This window comes from Mauremys reevesii, linkage group 2 (assembly GCF_016161935.1).
Source record: "Mauremys reevesii isolate NIE-2019 linkage group 2, ASM1616193v1, whole genome shotgun sequence".
Taxonomy (NCBI): Eukaryota; Metazoa; Chordata; order Testudines; family Geoemydidae; genus Mauremys; species Mauremys reevesii.
In genome coordinates, this window is record NC_052624.1 from 266,716,527 (window position 1) to 266,736,851 (window position 20,325).

Here is a 20,325-nt window from a genome sequence, read left to right on the forward strand (position 1 = left end):
AATTAAGCCAACACAAACATTATACGAGACAAAACAGATCTAGGCAAGACCACCATTGTTTCTATTTGGCATAACTGATAACACCCTCGCTTTCGGGACACTAAGCAGTGATTTCAGTTCTGAAGTTAGGATTCACTCACTGCATATCCCGCAGTACACAAAGCTGGGACAGTGAAGCACCTTTACATGAATGTAAAGGAATTTTCTTCTCCTTGTCTAGTGACCCTCCAGTTAGAAACTTTCCACAGCACTGTTTGAAACAATTAATGTCTTCACTTCCCCCCTACAATTTCCTATGATACCCCTTCTGGAAATATGACAGATTCTACTAGTGGAAAACTCCTCAAGGAAAAAAAAAATACAATGTGCAACTTCAGTGATATGGACTGGTTTTGACATGACCTATAGGATTATCTATAATCCTGGTGTGACTAAACATGGTATTTCCAATGTTTGCTGTCTGGGAAGGAGAATTTAATGACACCCCCACTTTACACATTCCCAAGGGGTGGGGAGAAGATTGGGGAAGGGATGATGTGTAAATATATTCAGTACCTATAACCTCCAGTGAGCTGGTTACATGTTTTTCTAGTTTACTGCAGAGGTAGCATAAAAAGTTTTCATTAATAAGAAAAGAACAGGAGAATAATCTGGGAATCCTTGCCAATGTTTCCTCTCAATAAAACAAGTTTCAGCATTCACAATTTCACAGGGGCTATTTCCAAGCACTTAAAAATAGCTGGTCTATTTGTTCCCCCGCCTCCACCTACTCCACCCCACCCCATACAGAGTCAGGATTCAACTCTTTACTTCATAAAGCACTAAAATATCTCAAGTTAAATGGTGCCATATCAAATCAAAATTATGTTCTAAACAGAGTCTTGCAAAGTTGCCATGAAAATTTAATGACCCAGACAAAAATCTACTCACCTGTCCTATACTATGACTGACAATCAAAAAAATCGAACTATATTCGACATGCTAAAAAAATTACCCATCCTGGGCAAGTAGCATTTTGCAAGGCTGTTCTATTGTTATGTAGGGCTGAAAGTCAAACATTAAACTCAGCCCCTACAAAAGAAAGGGGGGGGAGTAATAAATAAGGCTGTGAATAGCCAAACTTACAACTTTTTCAGAAGCCAAATGAGAATTTCCCCTTTCAATGGTGGAACCTCAGAGTAACCAAGATTGCTCCACATGATGGATCACATCCTTCCTACACAGTCCAGTCTAATAACATATCAGCAAGTTAAATGAGGACAACTTTTTTGAAAAATACCACCTCTAGGACTGCCTAACGGACGAGACAGGGGTAGACCAGTTTCCTAGGACTTGATACACTTACTTTTCTGGCTGAAAGGGACTGTCACGTTTGAATTTAAACATCTGTTGTGTCTATCAAGCCCTAAATGGCTTGGAACCAAGTTATCTCAGAGACATACACTTGCTTCCTTAGCATTCTCCTAAGCCACCACCTGAACTCAAGGACTAGAATCTGGACGTTCTCAGTGAGGGAGACCTGGCTGGAGAGCTCCACATCTGTTGGCAGAGCAGAGACACAGGTGCTTGAACTAGGGGTGCTGGGGCTGCTGCGGCACACCCTGGATTGAAGTGATTTCCATCATATAAAGGGTTACAGATCAGTTCAATGGCTCTCAGTACCTCCACTGTGCAAATTGTTCTAGCTCCTCTGACCAGAGATAGAGTTTGCTGACCACCATCACACAGTAAAAGGCCCCTCTGTAAACCCTAGCATTTCCCTGATTTGGGGGTTAGAAGTGGTGAAGTTTAAGCCATAGGTAGGCAACTACAGGGGTAGGTGGCTGTGATGGCTGCCCACCCAAGACAGGATCATTCACTGTATTGTTTAACATTCTATAAACGTGACCGGAGGACACTGCAAGAGGTGGATATGGAACTGACACACAAACAAACAGCCTTTAATCCAGGAATCCTTGAGAACGTGCAAGATCCAGAACGTGAACAAGACATTTTTGGACATAACTGTTTTCCAAGTTCTGCAAATGGTTCCAAAGCCATCTGTGCTGGACTGCCCCTCCTTAGCTGCCTCCCTGTCAGTTCCACACTATCTTCTTACGTGGCTGTTCTTGGTCACCGCTCTGGTTTCCTAAGATCTACTGAGACTCATTCTAATTTAGTCTGTAGAGACGCAAGAAATACAATGGCCCATGCTGGAGCTCATTCCTTTTACCATTTCTTGACTTTGTATTCACAGTTGAAAGCAAAACAAGTCAGACATCTTGAGAAGTCACAAGACGGCTTGGCCTCAGGAGCAGAAGCACGTGGTTAGGCCTGTTGAGGCAACCACTCTGCATCGGAAGTTCCCATAGACTTCTAGCATTTGCAGCCTCAAGGCCCTTATAGTTCAGTGTAGTTGTTAGACTAATATAAACCTTAATGCCAGCTGTCCATCTATAAAAGAGTAAGATGCAAAAGGACAATAAAATCCATGTCTTGTGGGTAAAATCAGTGATACCCCAGAAGTAACTATTACAAGGGAATTGATGCTTCAAGTATGAACAATTAAAAAACCAAATAACTTCTGAAAAGTTTAGCTATGTTGCTGTTGGAGGTTATAATATTTCCTAAATACACATTAAGCTGTATCATTAATATGAAACTTAGTGCTGATCTTATGGGACTCAAGCATGTTGCATAGCAGGGTGCTTTCTAATGTTTCCAGCAGACCAAAAGAAATTATAGAATACAAACTCCTACCTATTTCATCTCTGATCAGATACCCAAGATACTAGAAAACCTCAGCATTCAAATCTTTGTACTTCCGCTGCAAGACTTGAAGTAGTGTATACATGTATACGAACATACTTGAGATGTGCACAAAGAATTACTGGCAATATAAGCAGAAACAATTTTGAAGTCGCCCCATATTGGTGTTTCCGCCACCGAATTCCTGAATATTTTAAAACCACATTGGAATGGAGCCAAGTTTCAGTTTTCACTCATCTCGCTGCTGCTGAACATGACACATCTCACCCACCACCAGATACAGAAGCTTTACCTCCTGTAGCAAACGCCTTGCACCTTTGTTCCATTTCAGAAGTACTCCATTGGCAGATAAGCTACACAAGGAGTGCCAAAGTGTGAAGGAAGGAAAACGTTGGTATCTGTCACAAAACAGATCAATACATCAGGCAACTTCCCAGGACTGATTTTCTCAGTAGTGTTTGGGATTTAATCATAGAATCTCAGGGTTGGAAGGGACCTCAGGAGGTCATCTAGTCCACAGGTAATCTCCTGTGCCTACTCACCATTGCCCATTTTTTATTCCATTGCAGCCTATTATTCCTACTGTCTTTCTTTATCCTAAGGTCATGCACATTTTTTCATCATGTCCTGCTGTGAGCAGGGGGTTGGACTAGATGACCTCCTAAGGTCCCTTCCAACCCTGATATTCTATGATTCTATGACTTCCTAATGGGAAGTCTCAATTTCTGATAATCTGAGGAAACTTTTCTTCTTTGTCATCTTGACTGTACCGTTGTTTCTTTGGATTTCTGCTTTGCATTGTCGTCTCCTGTTTCCACCTCTATTTCTAGTTACCAGTTCTGTTTTTTTTAACCCCATAGTCTTTTGCAAACTGAATGTTTTAACCAATCCAGTTAAAGGGTCAACAAAACAGTTTTTTTCCCCTGGAGATAGCACCCTACTTGCTCCTGCAAACAACTGTCACACCAACTACCTAACCCATTAATACTAACTAAACAAGGAGATCGATTCCCGTAAATTAAGACTTACTGGTGTTTCAGTGCCTAGTGGAAGCTTTATTGCCCCAGTTTACCGCCCTTTGACCAGCAAAGTTTGAACAGATTGTTAATTGCACCTTTGCTGGAGTGCTGCGGTTCCTGTGGTTTAGCATCTGTCTTCTCTCTGCGTGTAAATATTGCCCTTTACTGATCTGCCCATAGAATGCAACTCAGAATTTTACCATCTCAAGAAACAAGCTGCCCTGAACACTGAGGTCCCATTTCAAATTAAAAGGCAGGTACTAGGGTAGCACCAAGTGAACGTACAAACACACAATATATATTCATGATTGTAACAAATTACAGGTAAGTACACTAGTAAGATGCATTAAATACAAGAAATAAATGAAACAAATAATAATCCAAACAATAATTATGTCACAGATTTGACTTATTTAAAAAGGAACACAAAATAACTTTAAAAAAAAATCCATAACTTTTTGTTACTAGTAACTTAGATCGGGGTTCTCTCTTAGATCAGGGGTTTTCTTTCTGAGGCCCTCACAACATGCTATAAAAGCTTGACAGCATGCCTGTGCCACAACTGTTCTTCTGCATATAAAAGCATAGGTGCTGGAACTAGGGGAGCTGGGGGTACAGCTGCACCCCCTGGCTTGAAGTGGTTTCCATCAGACACAGGGTTTACAGTTTGGTTCAATGGCTCTCAGCACCCCCCCACTATACAAATTGTTACAGCTCCCCTGCATAAAAATCAGGGACGGCATTGGGGGTAGCAAGCAGGGCAATTGCCCGGGGCCCCAGGCCACAGGGGGCTCCACGAACCTAAGTTGCTCAGGATTCGGTTTCAGCCCCAGGTGGCAGAGCTCGGGGCCTCAGACCTCTGATTGAGAACTGCTGACTTAGATGACCACAACTAAAAATGTTTTAAAGCCCTAACTGAACTTTTACCTTTTATGTTTTGAATTATTCTCAGCTTAGACAATGAAAGAATAAATGATTTTATGAAAACTGACTATAATTTCATCTTCTGGTTCAAATGCACTATAACAGTGGTTCTCAAACTATTGTACTGGTGACCCCTTTCACATAGCAAGCCTCTGAGTGTGACCCCCCCTTATAAATTAAAAACACTTGTTTATATATTTAACACCATTATAAATGTTGGAGGCAAAGCAGGGATGGAGGCTACAGCTTGTGACCCCCCCCATATAGTAACCTCGTGATCTCCCAAGGGGTCCCGACCCCCTGACTGACAACCCCTGCACTATAATCTTTGGTTTAAAACGTGTAGAGAAATGTTTAGATTAAAAACCCTTCATTGAAAATTAAGAAGCATCATAAAATATTTGCAATACCAGATTTTAGAAAATAAATGCTCTTTAAAAAACAATCCAAACTTTGTGCTTAAAAGTTGTGTACAATATACCTTTCAGTAATGTTCCTTTGAACACAATGGAAACAAGCAACTACAGAGCTCCCCTATGCACAGCATATCTACTGCATTACAAATGTTTTGTAAATGTGTATTCTCTTTATGTAATTTCACTTTAAAATGAGGGCCAAATCTGACCCTACATTTTAAATAATCGGCAACTTTTTAATTTATGGGGAGGCAAATATTAATCTCTCAGCATCCTGCTAGTAAGGTGTTAGATGGTAGCTGGCTACCATTTGAAGAAAATATCTGGTCCTGACTGATAACGTACAGTGAAAAAACTGATTTACAGATTAAATGTTTGGAAGCTTCATAGGAGAACCTGATCATTGCAAAGCCATCTGTTAAATCTCCTCTTTAAAAAAAACCACCACAAAGCCAGGATTAGGTAGCATTGCTCTACTAGAAGTTACTGAGTGTAGTATTCATGCCGCTTCTGTGAGCAAAGCGGTCTACACAGCATAGCAAGGTCTTTCACAGCGGGCCGAACACTTTGCTGCTCATGTAGGCCGAGTGCTGTGTGTGAGCCAACTTTAAGTTCAAATGGCATTTTGGGTTTAAGGACCACCTGAGAAGGTAATCAGCAGGCAGAATCTCAGCTTGGCTGCTGCCAGAAACTGAGAAGTAGCTGTGGAAGCTAAGGCTGGGGACAACTGCCACAATGAAATCAGGCAGGGAGAGAAAAGCTCTCAGAGATTTGTATGAGTGAAAGATTGATGCAAAAGAGTGATGCAAAAGTGTCCTGACAGAAAATCGCACACACTTCACAGATTCTGTAAGCCACGCTCACTCCACACAAGGAACACCTTGCATGCCTCCATTCCCGCCCTCCCCTCCCCCAGCTCCCTGTGAGACACCTTCTCCTGCCGCTCTCCACCCCCACCCGGGCCGGCTTTAGGAAGTGCGGGGCCCAATTTGAACATTTTTGGAGGGGCCCCAGCAGGGATGACTAACAAAAAAAATGTTAAAAAAAAAAAAAGCCTTTCGTTTCTTCCATGTATTATTTACTTTCCATAATTATATAAATAATAAAATGATATATTATGTACATTGCATCATATATGCTGTTGATCGGTTATTAATGAGCTTTGTTTCACATGTGTGGGTCCCCGCCACTCCCTGGGGGTGTGCTAGGGTGACCAGATGTCCCGATTTTATAGGGACAGTCCCGATTTTTGGGTCTTTTTCTTATATAGGATCCTATTACCCCCCACCCCCAGTCCCGATTTTTCACACTTGCTGTCTGGTCACCCTACAGTGTGCACATGTGTCGGTCCCAGCTGCTCCCTGCCCCCCTCATTGAAGCAGGTGGGCAGGGTTACTGCCCTGGGAACTGCAGGGCACCAGTGGACATGGGGCTGGCTGGAGGCAGAGCAGGGGCTGACTGGAGGTAGGGTCTGGCTGCAGGCAGGGCAAGGGGTGCGGGGCTGGCTGGAGACAGGGGTGTGTGGGGTGGGCTGGCTGGCTTCAGGCAGGGCTGCAGGGGTGTGTGGCAGAGGTTGGCAGGCTGGAGACAGGAGTGCGGGACTGGCTGGCTTCAGGCAGGGGGATTCAGCAGGGGTTGGCTGCAGGCAGGGCAGGGGGTGTGGGGCTGGCTGCAGGCAGGGCAGGGGGTGCGGGCCAGGCTGGCTGCAGGCAGGGCCGCAGCGGGGTGCAGCAGGGGTTGGCTGGAGACAGGGCAGAGAGTGCAGCAGGGTTGGCTGTGGGCATGTGGTGCGGCAGGGGCTGGCTGCACGCAGAGCCGGGGAGGCGGAGTTGATGCGGGGCTGATGCGGGCAGGACAGGGGGTGCAGGGCTCGCGCAGGCAAGGGGTACAGCAGGGGCTGGCTGCGGGCAGGAGATGCAGGGCTGGCTGGAGACAGGGGCTGGCTGCGGGTAGGCAGGAGGTGCAGGGCTGGTGCAGGCAGGGGGTTCAGCAGAGGCAGCTGGAGCCCCGACCCTTTAAAGAGCCCCTGGAGCCCCCTGCTACTCCAGGGCTCTGGAGGCTATTTAAAGAGCCCGGGGCTCCCCTGCTTCTACCGCTCCGGCCCTTTAAACAGCCGAGGGAGCCCTGGGGAAGCAGCGGGGCTCCGGCAGCTATTTAAAGGGTCGGGGCGGTAGAGGCAGCGGGAGCCCTGGACTTTTTAAGTAGCCCCCAGAGCCTCACAGCCCTACCCCAGGGCTCCAGCAGTGGGGCTCTGGTGGCAATTTAAAGAGCCTGGGGCTCCAGCCCCTGGTGGGAGCCCCAGGCCCTTTAAATTGCCCCCTGGGGAAGCCAGGCCACCCCAGTATGGCGCACCAGCTCTTGCCGGTACACCATATCGGGGCTTGGGAGCGGGGCCCGATTCAGGGGAATTGGTTGAATTGGCCTAAAGCCGGCCCTGCCTGCACCCTGGCCATTTCAGGGACTTGCTTCAACAACTCTCATTGCAGAGGCTCTGTGTCTCCCCTATTCCTCATGTCAGGGACTCTGCGTGCCCATGTCTCCCTCCCCCTCACATCATTGCCCCTATTCTCCCCACCTATTCCAGGGACTCTCTGTACCCCCCTTTACCCTTTTCACCCATACCAGGCTCCCCCATTCTCCCACCATTCTCACCTGCCTTTCTTTCTATGCGGGAGGGAATTCATTCAGGGGGTCACACTGAATTGGGATGATGGACAGAGCTGAGATGGGGTGTATTATTATGCAGGAAGATGTTAATAGTGGCCATCAACCTTTTTTTTTGACCTATAGATAATTATAGAGACTAATGAAGCTGCCAGTTCTGCTAACGGGATGACAGCAGCTCCGTCTAGCCCCAAGAGCCCCCAAAATCCATAGATTTCCACCCACAGATGCTTAGAACACACCCTCAATTCCAAAATTCAGGGAATGTGGCATTCAAATATTATGGTGTTACATCCAAACAGATATGAAGAAATGCCATCAAGTTGAATGTAAATCCACATCATACGTGGAGCGCCTTACTGGTGTAGGGATATCGGTATACTGTACTAGCAAAACCCTCCTCATTACATAGCGCTCCTAGTCATATCCTGGCAAAGCTGTGCTGAGTGCCAGTACAGAAAAACCATCCCCCACGAGCGAAAGAAGTTACCTGGTTAAAAGCACAGCTTTGCTGCTTTAACTGCATCTACACTAGGGACTTTTGCCAGCACAGCTATGTTGGTCAGGGAGTACACCTCTTCTCTTCACAGCCCTGACCGACACAGACTCTACCGTCAGAATCTATAGTGTAGACTTGGCCTAAAACCTCACTTCACTCAGCCAGTTACACAGAGGTGATCTAGGCCTTGTCTACACTACACACTTTTGTCGACAAAAGTCAGCTTTTGGCCGCAAAACAACAAAGGTGTATACACACTGAAATGCTGTTCCCACCGATGTCCCACCTTGCTAGGCTGACTTAATAAAACCACCTCAACAAGAAGCATAGGGCCTATGTCGATATACTTAGGGTGACGCAGTATCTCTGTAGACACTAGGTTCCTTACATGGGCTGTTGGCTGTCATTCTTGTCAATTTCATGGCTCCTAAGCTGCCCAGGTCCCAGCAGATGGGGCCAAGAAACTGGGGTAGCTGGACCCTGCTCCCTGGGGGCAAGAAGCCCTGAGCGGCGTCCCCATTGCTCCTGGCAAGGGAGGGGAGGTAAAAAGCCCCAGGCAGCTTACCCCCACTGCCAGCAGGGAACGGGAAGGGGGCCCAGTGCGAGTCTGTGGGGCAGCTGCCAAGGAGCTGAGACCAGGCTCTCAGCTCCCCACACTGCCCCTCCCAGGTTGGTGGGAAGCACTCCCGGAGACGACGCGCACCACTGACCCCAGGAGACATGCACCACCACAGTAATGAATTAACAACTTTATCTTTGTAGTGTAGACATAGCCTTAGTATGGATTGAAGTGGAGCAAGATGCTCATATCTGCACTGTCAACCCTAAGTATTCAAAAATCATGTAATTTCTGAAATATACTAAATTGAGAGTATTTTTATTTTCCTTCAAATCTGATTTATTATGGTGGCACTAGGGACACATTTTCAAGCTTTTATCTGCAACTATGAGGGCTCAAAAACATATTTTTTTAATTAAAATAAAAGCAGAGATACTCTCTTGTAATCACATGAATCCAGGAGTTGAGGATTTAAGGTCACCATCATATATGACAAGGCATGTGATAAATTTGTTAAAGTTGGCAACAATGTATCTGGATACTCACACTAATAAATGGTGCACTATATCTGTAGCTTGCTAGAGAGCAGCCCTGAAAAACTATTCCTACAATAATAAACAGACATTTCTTTTTTCAAAGTTAGGTTTATTTTTGGGTTCAGATGTTTGGAGTAACTGAGCCAGTTTGCAGAACTTTAACTGCTGTGCTCTGCAGGCTGGATTGCCCTAGAGGAACATAATTAATGTGGAGTTAAAACCCTGTGCCTCCAGCACCCAGGAAATAATTGAAATCCTTGCAGTCCCAAGACTTCCCTGAAATTGGGGAGCTGCTAAACCAAAATGTAGAGTTGTGGCAAGATGTTTCTATGAACACACACACACCACTTATATCAATCATCAAGGGGCTCCTATTTGAGGGCACGTTTCATGTTTAAATTATTAGCGTACAATGCGTCATAACCAAATAATGCAACAAAGCTGTTCCAGCTAAGGGTGTGTGGTGACTTCTCAACTCCCAGGGAACTAGTCACTCAACCATTAGCTTGTAACGATCCCTACATGATTTAGTTTCCACGAAAATACATCCCATAGTGGCTTGGAAGCATCAATCCCTGATAAGAGTTAGTTTAACAAGTGAACCTGAGTTTCATATAATTTACTCTAATTAAACAAAGTGTGCATATTGTTGTATGTATGACATATTTAACAACAACTGTTTGTTTAGCGTTTGTATTTTACAACACTAATTTCTGGGGTGTCTTCAGACTTTTCCCTTGAGATCTCTGTCGACAAAATCTTGAGACCAATCTGGATAAAGTCTAAGTAAAGATGAAATCCAATGCTAAAAATAAATAAGCATCCCATACATGAGAAAATTAGGTTGTCTTCCTCGTCCACTAATCAATTTGATTAACAGATGACCTATTAAAAAAAAGAAAGAGGGCAAAAGAATCTGTGGCATTTTCAAGACAGCATGCAACATAATCTAACCATAATAAGAATCCAGGCAGTTTAGTCAACTCAGCAGGCTGAAGACTAAAGGCATGCAAGTGATGACTGAAATGCAGCCTCCCCAGAACAAGTGGGTCAAAGGCTTGCGGAAGAAGTTATGTCACTTCAGTGGTCTTGTAAAGCCAGGATTTTTATGATACAAAAGTATGTGCAGAATGATTCCCATAGTGCAGTGTAATCAGAGTAGGTATTAGCTCTATGCACATGCCGCTTCTCCAGCCTGGAGAAATCGGTCCATCAGAACTTCTCCATCTGAAGTTTAAAGTTTGATTGTTTTGTTTGTCTACTTAGAAGCACAAATACCCCCGTCACAGATCCACGGATCAGGCGCTCTTGAACAGCTCTGGATCAGTCCTTAGGAGGACTCCTTCAGTGATGTCAGCCCCCTTAGGGTCACACTCTTTCATTAGGGGAAGCCTCCTGGGACCATCCCTCACAGCACCTTTTTCTGTTTGCCCTCAAACTTGCTCTGAAAATGGATTGAGTGCACAAGTATGCATATTTTACACAGTTGAAACTGTATTCTTGGAATATTTAACAGTAGACTAGGGCAGAAAACGTTAAAAGGAGCTTATCAACTGCCGTCAGCAGTAACCTAAGCACATAGTACTTACTGCACAGAGTTTTGGCTTTTGTCTAGGGATCAATGTATTGGACATTTAATTTTCTAACCTACGTCTCTCTCTCCAGCAACAGTGATGTGATGCCATACTGTAAATGTTAAGAATCGACTCACTGTCACTCTAAAGTATTTTTTGGTTTGTTATTTTGGAAAAAACAAACAAACCTGAATTGGTAGAAAACTTGCCTACGTAAGGTCATGGGTTCAGGTGTCACACCAGGACTAGGGACAATACTCAGCATTCTTCTTGGTGCCTCACCTTCCCACTCTATAAGAAGTGCAAAGTACTATTTCCAAAGCCACCTGCTGTTTTGTGGTTAGTGGGATCCAGAGCTAAAACAATCCTAGGAGTAATGTCCTTTCACATATTCAGCATACATCTGACAGATTCAACACAGGGGCATTTACTGAGGGCAGCATGCCTTCTCACCCGTAAAGCACCTCATTTGGTGTGGTCAATATATGACCGACATTAGCTCTGGTCCATATCAAAGCAGGTGTACAGTCATTGATGACTAACGTGTGAACAACAGTAGCAGGTACAGGGGAATTCTACTTACAAGACAACAGAGCAAATGAGGTCAGATTTTATAAAAATAAAACTTATGCCAGAGGCAATGTATCAAACAGCTAAAATATATTTAATCTTTCCAAAAAGAAAGGCTCCCCGGCTCCCTCCTAATTCACTGATTTGATATTTTAGGACTGACAGTGCTGAAAAATCTGCGATATGATTAGCTAACCAGTTGTCCTGGCTTTAGGGGAAACACCATTACTGTAATGGAAAGAGATTTAAGTCTTGTTTGCAGTCAGTCTGGGCCTGTACGGAACAGCTGTTTAAAATTCTATGTAACCACTAAAGACTTGTGCTGCCAAAGTAATTTCTCAGGAAGCCACAAATTGAATTGTAACTTGAAGGCTGGTAAGTTTCTAAAAATGAAAAACATTTCTCTTCTTTCAGCAAAGGAATGTGGCTAAACTGATAGGCAGGGAATTGGGAGGAATAAGTACAGTTAATAACGTAAACAAAAACTATTGAAGGGAGCTGTTAAAGAAAGTATATACTAAGACACATCACACACTTACAAAAGGGGATTTGTGTTGCTTTATGGATCCATGTAAATCATGACAGTTAGCACATGGTTCCTCCAAAGATTTAGGCTGAAGCCACTCCAGCATGTCGTATCCAATATTTGATACATATGGTACAAAATTAAAAACACATTTCACATTTTTATCCCCATCCATTTGCTTCCTTTAATCTCCCCATCCCCATACTTCTACAGAAGGAAAAGCAAAAGCCAATGACTCATGTTGGCTGCAACGTATTTTATTCTTTTTCCAAGTTTCTCCCATTCTGGGGGAGCTCACTGAGAGGATCTCTAAAATCTGGGTTAGGTGGTCGAGAGGCAGTGCCGCCAAAATGCAGCAGAAATTCGGCAGCATTTTGGCCGATTTTCCACCGTCGCCACGGTCCTTCGTCTGGCACCTGCCAGACGAAAAGATTGGAGACCACTGCTTTAGAAGAAATAGATTAAAGGGAACCCCAAATATTAATAGGAATAAAATCTTCAATTAGTGCATCCCATTTATATACATATGTTAGTGTGACTGTCTTCCCACCATATGCAAGCACTGTACGCCACCCTCTACTGGACGGGAGGTGTCACAGCAAGACCCAGACACCCTCTAGCACAGAGGTGGGCAAACTACAGCCCGCGGGACTGTCCTGCCCAGCTCCCGGCCCCTCCCCTTCTGTTCCCCCTCCCCCGCAGCCTCAGCTCACTCGCTCCGTCTCCAGCGCAATGCTCTGAGCAGCAGGGCTGTGAGCTCCTGGGGCAGGGCAGCTGCACAGCCCGGCCTGACCCAGTGCACTGTGCTGCGCAGTGGTGGCAGCGAGGTGGCCTGGCTCCAGCCGGGTGGCGCAGCTGTAGCACCACTAGCACTCCAGGCAACGTGGTAAGGGGGCACCGGGCAGTGGGGGTTGGATAGAGGGCAGGGGAGTTCTGGGAGAGGGAGGGCAGTCAGGAAGGAGGGAAGGTTAGAGGGAGTGGCACGGAGCAGTCGGGCAGGGGTTCCGGGGGCAGTCATGGGACAGGGAGAAGGGGTGGTTGGATGGGGCAGGGGTCGGGGGGGGGGCATCAGGAATGAGAGGAGGGGTTGGATGGCACGGCGGGGGTCCAGGGCAGTCAGGGAGCGTGGGGGGGGATGGGGCAGGGGTCCCAGGGCACAGATAGGAGATGGGGGCCGGGCCCCAACCCCCTCCCCTAACCAGCCCTCCATACAATTTACGAAACCCCGATGCAGCCCTCAGGCCAAAAAGTTTGCCCGCCCCTGCTCTAGTGACTTTAGTTCAAAGAATATGCACTACAGAGTCAGATTCCAAGGCCAAAAGGGACCACTGTGATCATGTAGTCTGACCTCATGCCATAAAACTTCCCCCAAATAATTCTTAGAGCAGATCTTTTAGAAAAACATCCAATTTTGATTTATAGGACATCAGCGACAGAGAATCCATCATGACCCTCGGTAAATTTTTCCAATGGTTAATTACTCACAGTTAAAAATTTATGCCTTATTTCCAGTCTGAATTTGTCTAGTTTAACTTCTAGCCACTGGATCGTGTTCTATCATGCTCTTCTAAATTGAAGAGCCCCTTATTATATATTTGTTCCCCATGTAGATACTTACAGATGGTGATCAAGTCACCCCTTAACCTTCTCTCTGTTAAGCTAAATAGATTGAGCTCCTCGAGTCCATCACTTAAAGGGATGTTTTCTAATCCTTAATTATTCTTGTAGCTCTTCTCTGAACCCTCTCTAATTTATCAACGTCCTTCTTGAAATGTGGACACCAGAAGTGGACACAGTATTCCAGCAGTGGTCACACCACTGACAAATACAGAGGTAAAATATCCTCTCTACTCCTACTTGAAATTCCCCTGTTTATACATCCAAGGATCACATTAGCCCTTTTGGCCACTGAGTTTGCAATGGGAACTAACCTGACTATTCATCCTGACCACGAAGTGCTTTTCAGCATCACTGATTTTCAGGATGAAGTCCCCATCCCGCCAAAACAAATTTAACAAAAAAAATAAAAAATCACATAAGTATGGCCTAAATTCTTTGTTCCTAGATGTAGACATTTTACATTTAGCCATTTAAAAACCCATACTGTTTATGTGTGCCCAATTTATCAAGCTAGCACTACTCAATCTGACAATTCATGGGTTTGGTAGTGTTCTTGAAATCTGCATGTGTGATGCCACTCCCCCACCTCATGTATACCTGCTCCTAGTTCATCGGCATGGGAAGAGTCACTCCACCACTATTACTGTGATAATTTTCAGAGTGGTAGCCGTGTTAGTCTGTATCAGCAAAAAGAACAAGGAGTACTTGTGGCACCTTAGAGACTAACAAATGTATATGGGCATAAGCTTTCGTGGGCTAAAACCCACTTCATTGGCTGCATGCAGTGGAAAATACTGTAGGAAGATGTATACAGAGAGAACATGAAAAAATGGCTGTTGCCATACCAATAATTGATTAGTCTCATTATAGTTGGGATGGCAACACCCATTTTTTCATGTCCTCTGTGTATATATATCTTCTTACTGCATTTTCCACTGAACGCATTCGATTAAGTGGGTTTTAGCCCACGAAAGCTTATGATAATTTTGAGGAGTGCTATACGTCCATATTCCTCTTCTGATCCTTTCCCTCGCCTTCCAGATCACTGAAGCAGCAGCATAGCTGGTTGAATGCCATCCTAACCAGCTGGCTCTCTCAGCAGCCCATACAACTGACCAATAATGACCTTCAAAATGCTAACCAAGGATAATATCCAAGAGAAGGCAAAATATAAAATCCAGGAGAGGACATTAATCTGAGTTTGGAATAGCTTTAGTCACAGGACTATGTCCCCCTTAAACACGAACACAGATATGTATGTACTCTGCGTTCTTCAGCAGTGTGTTTGACAGTTTGAGTTAGGAAAAGAAGGTTACAAAGATATTACCATATTGAACAGCATGAGAAATGTATTTTGGTCTCCAATATGGTTGGGCGGGCTCCAGAGACCTACTCCTGTCCTAGGTCACATGACTAAACTACAACATTACTTCGATACATACTCACTGATCCAATCAGAGATGGCATCCTGACAATGATCCTGACACCTGCATCATGCCAATGGAATGCTACAGCAAAGCTCGATCACAGAAAGTGTCATATGCTGTGGTTTACTTTACACAGGTTTCTTTGAAGCCCTAACCCAGCATAGCACTTGCTCAAACTTATAACACACCCACACATAGTCTCCCACCCACCCACCCTATTAGGCAGAGACAAAGACCCTAAAATTTCAACACAGAAGGTTTGGAATGTTTATGAGCAATTGGAAACAGGGTTAAAATGGAAGCAATTGTATAACCATAGCAACAGCTGTCTCACCCCTATCATCTTGAGATCAGTTAATGGCATTTGGGGGTGGGATAGAAGATGAATGTGATTTCAGATAAGGGAATACATGAAGGACAGGATGAGAAATAACACTGGAACCCCCACCTTTCAGCAAATTTTCTATGGTAAAGTGGGGAAGAAAAAAATGCAAAATAGAGAAGAGCAGGCAGACAGAAGTCATGCACAGAGCATACAAGCAAGCTCTCTCGTTAATATGGACATTCTATTTAAACACACTTCATAGTAGACAAGATGCTCTATATAAAGAGGCCCCACTTTACACAGAAAAGCTAGTAACAAAAAGCAATTCCTATTTCTTTCAGCTTTACAATAGCATTCAGAGAAGGGCCTGCACACTGCTAAATAGACTGGGCACTTAGCTTTGGTATGCCTACGACAGCCTGAGAAGAGGACTTCAAATCAGTCCAGTAAATTAAAAGATACGTGAGCAGCCAGGCAGTTGAGAGAGAGACAGGGTCCACTTGGGTGCCTGGGCATCACTGCTGATGAAGTACCCATCTTTTCTTATCAAAGGGGTAGCCGTGTTAGTCTGGTTCTGTAGAAGCAGCAAAGAATCCTGTGGCACCTTATAGACTAACAGACATTTTGCAGCATCTTTTCTTAGCACTCTCTGGACAGTTGGTGCTGTACAGTAGAACACTGAGGCTAGAGGCCTGCCAGCCCTTGTGGCTAGCTACAGCCGCAATTTCACCTAACTATGCAACAACTGTCTGGCCACATCAACAGGCTCTAAACAGATAAATTCAGATTCCACGTCTATCATCACTATAAACCTCTGGCACCATGGGGCTGCCTAGCCCAAACACAATATTCACACTTCCATTTACGTTATCATTCTCAACATTTAAAGCCTTTTTATTTAAAAAAGGTCAGCAAAAGCAGGGAAAGCCTTGGATGCAAGTTGATGCCCAATTCAAACAAGTAGTATTTAATTTCAGTCCAAACCACAACCATTTCTTTGTATTCCTGTGCCGTAAGTGCAGTAATGAAACATTTTACAAGCATATGTCATTTACTAACCTTGCCAATCAGAACACATTTCTATACTCAAAGAATTTAACAGCACTGTTATTTAAATGAGATTTCCTCATCACTGTTACTACAAACCAGTGCGTGATTTCAAACCCATACCCATACCCTTTAGGGCAACAGGGTACTGAAGTCTCTCAAACCTAATAAAGGCACCTTTGATTTGGCTACGGTACTTCACCTTTCAACAGCCACCTAAAAATGATTATGAATGTACAAAGAGTATTATCATCATAAACATCAGTAGGTACCTGGAAGCAAAACTGACAACCGTGGAAAAAAGCTTCGATTGGTGCATCATCTGTTTCCCATTTAATACAAAGTCGGGTTCAAGTTTTTGGTCCTCACCTTTCAGAGCCCTCCAGAGGGCTGGCCAGGCTCCCCTTCCTCCCTCTGCAGGATCACAGCCCTCCCATGACAAGCATATTCCTCTGGAAACCATCAAAAACATTACACATGTGGCACATGGGCTTTCCTGACAACTGGCCCCTGATGGTGAAACACTCTTCAGGGACCAACCTCAGCAGTTTCAGAATGAGATGTAAAACCCAGTTTCAATCTCACCTTCCCACCAACTCTAATAAATAAACTGAGCATTGGGAGGGGGGGGGGGATCCTTTCAGCCTGAAGAGTTAGATGAGACAGGCCAATCGACCTATGTGGACAAACCAATACATCGGTAAGGCACTCAGATACTACAGTTCTGAGTGCAGGCATTAATAACTCCCCAATGAAGAGTTAAACAAGCTTAGATATTTTAAACACTACAGGGGAGATTTTCAAAGAAGCAAAGAGCAGTCAAAACACCTTACTCGCACTGACTTTCAGTGAGAGTTTGGTGCTTAAAAGCCATTGGTGCCAATGATGATCATCTTCTAAATCCAATCACATTCAAGATAATCCACCTCATTCACACCAGTGTGACTGTACATAATTGTTTATCCAAAGAGTATATTTTTTGGGCTAACATGACACTCAAAACACACATTACGCCTTAAGGTGGAGTCATATATAGTAAACATAGTATTTGTAGGAACCAAAACATAGTATTATAGAAAGTAGCTAGTTATACAACCGGTAACTCATTTTGACACAAATATTTATACACTGCTCGCTAGGTTAGCAAAGAAGCTACAACCGCAAGTCACCGTTACAATAGCAGTCACCGTTGCTATTTATAGAGGTTTGCTTTCTATTTGAAAATGCTCAGGAAGAAATGCATCCCTCTCATCCATTCAATATTTAACCCTAAAATATGTAAGTGGTTTTAAACCCACCTTTTCTGAGTTTATTTTCCATTTTCTAATTAAACCATTAATAAAAAGACGTGCATGAGACATTATCTAGATGTTACTAACTGTTTCCATACTACAGCTGAGACCATGGCTAATTATGTTAGTGATTATCAAGGTAACAGCATTATCTCCAATATTTTTCCAATGAGCCTGTGAAGGCAACACCATCCCTTCAAAATCAATGTAATGTTTTTGACCATCAGTACATTTCAAGAACTTGAACTAGAGAATACAAGCATTCCAAGTGAAACTACGCTTAAAATTTGAACAAACACATATTTATTAAAAAGCTGCTTTGATTTAACATCATCTCTTTCACTCCTTTGAAACCCCCATATCCCCTTTCAGTGGGAAAGACACAGGACGCTTTAAGCCCTTGGTAGAAAATTTTCTGACCATGAGCCATATCTTCAACTTCAAGATGCAGTATTTCAAACCAGGGGTGGGGAGAGGGTCTAATAATTGAAGCAGCAGAAGCCAATTTACTTTTTGGCGGAATAAGTCATAAGGTATTGTCTTAACTGGGTAAACGGGAGGTTTTTTTAGTCACCTCTTAAAACATAAGCAAAAGGGAAAATTGAACCATGGCATAACCACCTACTCTTGCACTGTTAACTCAGCACCAGTATATAGGATTCATCAGCATTTCAGCACTTCAAATAAAATCACTAGGATAGATTGAACAGTTCCGCTATTCTTAGTGCAAACGATACACAGAAGTCCATCACTCACATCCCAAAATGGTTTTCCCTTTTAATTTTCAGAAGGATTGCAGGCACATAAGAAAAATGCCAAAAACAGAGTTACAATTCCATGAAAACTTGAAAGTTTACCAAATTTCTATCCATCTTAAGCACTAGGTCCCGTTTCCACATTCCCCAGATGAAAGGGTCCTGCCACTTTGGCTCCTAGATTCATACTAAATACGATTTGTCCAACATAGGAGAGCATGAGCTGTTCATTTCAGATAAGGTTTTCAAAAGTGACCAGTGATTTTAGGATTCTCATTTTCCTGAAGACCAAACTGAGACATCTTAAAGGACTGGTTTTAAGGAAGGGCTGCGCTCTCCCCACTGACAATCAGGCTCCTGTGCAAATAAGGCCTCCGACATGCTTATTCGTGCATGCAAATATAATAAATGCACACTTTTGGTGTGGACCTGCCTCCTTTGGAAATTTAGCCTAAAAATGCCTATTCTTGGCTACACCATTAAACAATCTGAAATGCCACATGTGCCGCTGTAATTAACTTCCTTCTGCAATGATTTGTTAATTTCACATAACCTAGCTAACCAAATCATTAAATAACCCTACCATTAAATACATACATCTCTTTGGTCAACATCTATTTTTCCTCACATACAATAGGTTACGTGGAATTTCTTATCCTCCATTTCTGTTTCTATGGTTACATCCTTATTTAAAAAAAGCCAACACCGATTACTTAAACCATGATGTGTGGACAGTTATTATTGGATGGATGTAGAGGATCAGAAGAAACCAAAACAATGTGTATTCTCAATCATACAGTAACAGATTTATATTTTGTTTCCAAAATGACTAAATTATAGCATTTCCCCCAATGCTAAAGATACTAGGCTCCAGTTTCAGCACTACTGCTCTTCTGTGAACTTTCAATTATCTCTAAAAATGGCACCAGCGACTTAGGGTGTGGTAAGCACAACAGCAACACAACATGCTTTCAAAAGGCTACTCATCAAAGCCACCTTTCGGGGCAGAACGGTACAAATTCCATAATTAAGGTGATGCTCAACCCAGGAAAATTATTATTCCTGCACTCGGTAACTTCTTTTCACAAATTAATCATCATCATGCACAGGTCTCTTTTTGCATTTTGTTCTTTTTAAAAGTACGTGAGGAGTAATTAAAAGAGATCTGCTTTCAAAACCATCTTAAATTCTACTTTAACCAGTCCTGATGCAATTTGTGAATTTGCTGTTGAACTAATTTGTTTCCCGTTAAGAATAGTTGACTGCATGAAGAAAAACATTTCACATAGTCCGAGTCAATACATCTCTTCTTCCTCTTCTGCCTTCCAAATATTATATTGTATATTAATATTCTAATTAAAACTGTTTGAAAAACAAACCATGGGCAAGTTCTTCCCTTGTGTAATGCAACGGAGTGACAACAGAGATAAATTTGGCTGCAAGTCTAGTTGCTCCACATTTCACGTGCAAGTTTGTTTTGAACAGATTAGGAATCAGTTTCATTATGACAAATTTTAAGTTCCTGTTTACCTCCCCTGACTCTCAATTTACTGTGCACAGACTGCAGTTGTATTAGCTTTAATTCAGAGGCGTTAAAGCCATTTCTTGGAGCAAACGCCAGGTCAACTCTGCGCTGCATGCACTGCAGCTTCCTCTTAAAAGAATGAGGAAACATCACCAGGCTACTTTTTCCCCTCCCTTTTTTTTTTTTTTAAAAGTTATTCTTGGTTCACCGTTTAACACAACCCTGTGGAAGTTAAAGTAATACAGTGTCACTCAAAGTAATTACTAACAGTTAGATGTACTCTACAAAGAGTTAAGAAA

The 20,325-nt window shown here is 43.5% G+C and overlaps 1 protein-coding gene and 1 long non-coding RNA gene across 19 annotated transcripts in view; both read right to left on the reverse strand.

Moving 5' to 3' along the window:
* Positions 1 to 20,325, reverse strand: part of MTSS1 (MTSS I-BAR domain containing 1) — a 176,106-nt gene that overhangs the window by 99,498 nt on the left and 56,283 nt on the right. The gene's annotated exons all lie outside the window — the stretch shown is intronic.
* Positions 12,277 to 15,286, reverse strand: LOC120397053. The gene is made up of 2 exons (XR_005593645.1): positions 15,102 to 15,286; positions 12,277 to 12,451 (listed from the first exon to the last, which is right to left on the reverse strand). It is a non-coding gene; the product is annotated as an uncharacterized LOC120397053 (long non-coding RNA).